Below are 2386 nucleotides of genomic sequence, written 5' to 3' on the forward strand. Positions count from 1 at the left end.
ATATGAGGTTCTCATGAGACGCGTAGAAACCACAGAGTATTAAATAAAGTGGTGTAAAAAATAATTTTGTTGAATTGTACATAATGAGGGCGCAAAGTTCAAAGAAATGCATTTGTATGGGTACCTATGGGGCTTTATTTGTAACTCTTAATAAAGATGTGCCACATTTTATTGATAGCCACTTCTCCGGTGGCTGGAGCCATTAGAAGGTATTCAAGATGTGGGACAGCCATTGCTTCACTGAGGTTCTACACATGCAGTGAAAACAGTTCTTTCAATGGCGGAAGCTTATCGAAAAGTATGGAACATGTCATATCGTTTATGATTTTGAAGCAAGGATGTTAAAGATTAGAGTGCGCTTTCAGAAAGTACATGATACTGTAGTAGGACAATAGCACCTGGAGTAAACACTCATTAGATTCTACATGGAGACTTCGCACAGGGCTAGTTCTGAAGGTTGATGTGGCCAGAAGGATGCCTAAATGATGAACAAGATCTGTCATTTGTATGGCACTTGGTGTAGCATACTGACACACCTCAGCCCGGTCATCTATACGCGATTCTGGAAGTTTTGTAGATATTTATGAAGCAGTTTACATCCCGGTCCCAACATGTCTGCATTGGAATTTCCATTACGTTCACTATTTTAAGTATTTTGCTTGAGGTATTTCATGAAGAGGAGGCAACTTAATTTAGAATCGAATATGACACCTAAGATCATCTTTGTACACAAAATTGTACTGTTCTTGTAGTTCCAATGTGAGATCAGAGAGCAGCCTTCTCTGTGTGAAAGAAAATGACAGAGGGACTTTGATGTGTGTTCAGCTCGAATCCATTTTTCCTGGGCCCATTTGAATTCATCAGCCCAAGCTCAACTTCCCTTGCACAACTCCAAGGTTACAGGATTTCAAACCTAGTCTATGTGGAGAAGGCGGACAAAGACCCCGACGGGCAAGTGGCGAAGGGTGATCAGCGCTGCCCACTGACGCGCCTCATTCGTGCACTATTTGTTGTGAAAGACTGCATTTTATTTTGCTTGCTTGAACAAAATATTTCATTTCACTTTCAATGTACGTATTTTCTATTTTCGTGTCTCAGAGACTCGACAAAATACTGGATGGTCGCCCCCACAGTTCTCGCTGCGTGGCCTGCCAGAACTTATTGTAGTGATTGCCGTGACCCCGCTTTGCACAGGTGAGTTGACATAAGCAGCTTTGGGAACCGTGGACGCACTTTAAGAACTTGAAACACCGATGACGGTTAGGAATGTAGGGTGTTACACGAGTGTTAGTATAGCTTGTCTTGAGGGTATCTGGTAGTACACTGGAGCGAATGTGCAATCAGATCTCTTGTTGAAATTTTGTTCTCCTTGATAATTTTCATATTCTTTACCTCGATGACATTTTCACCCTTTCAATAGTGCAATAATTTTGCTTTGGCATGTTTTATCAAGTCTGAATATGAGATCACACCTTGGACTGTGTTCAGGACGTATTGTGGTGTTAATGTTGTCGGGAAGTCGGCAAAGGCTGTACGTTTTGCGAGATTTACGTATTGGAGCTTCTGAGAAATATCAAGGAGGAATCGACTGGAGTGGTGATATGGGCTCGGTGGTGGGTCTGCTGCGCTATGCAGATACCTCGCAAGGAGGAGGTGGCCGCTTTGTATCTAGCTAGCATGATAGCCTGGTTAAATTGTGCAGCTCAAAGAGTTTGCCACAAGGAAAGATGTTACAACTCTCACTGCTCTTTGAGGTTTCTCTCTGTGCAAAACGCGGTGCTGTGGAAAAGTTTGTTTATATTGAAAGAAATATTTTATGGAGCATTCAATCCGGTAGCAAGGCGAAATATGCTCTACGCATATTAGTCGTAATTGTTTTGTCAGCGAAGGCAGCCATGCACCACAGAGACCAACAAGGCGAAGCGACAAGTTCGACAGGGTAATGACTTGCACACACCAGCCGTGCAACACTGCTATTATCCAATGTGCCATACTCAAGGCTGGATAAAGCGCACCAAGTTATTCTAAGCTACCTGAGGAAGACAAGAAAAATGAGCAGGGATAAGACAGGACAGTAAGGTAAGTTCATAAAAAAAGTGAGAGACTCGGGAGAGGGACAAACAAGGGCCCCACCGATTTCCCCCGAGTGGGTCAGTCCAGAGGTCCCGTCTACGTGAAGCCGAGACTAAAGGGTACTGTTGCCTCCGCCAAAGGGCCTTCAAACCAAATCACTCAGCATCAAATATACTCCCAGGATCAAATCTTCCCAAGACATGGCTAAGCCGTGCATGGATACAATGGGGAAGGTCCAATTTCCATGTGCTCATGTCCGCTGTGTCGCCACACACAACACGCCTACTTTCAATGCGCATTATGCTTCCACACG

Source organism: Dermacentor variabilis, chromosome 8, assembly GCF_050947875.1.
Source record: "Dermacentor variabilis isolate Ectoservices chromosome 8, ASM5094787v1, whole genome shotgun sequence".
NCBI lineage: Eukaryota > Metazoa > Arthropoda > Arachnida > Ixodida > Ixodidae > Dermacentor > Dermacentor variabilis.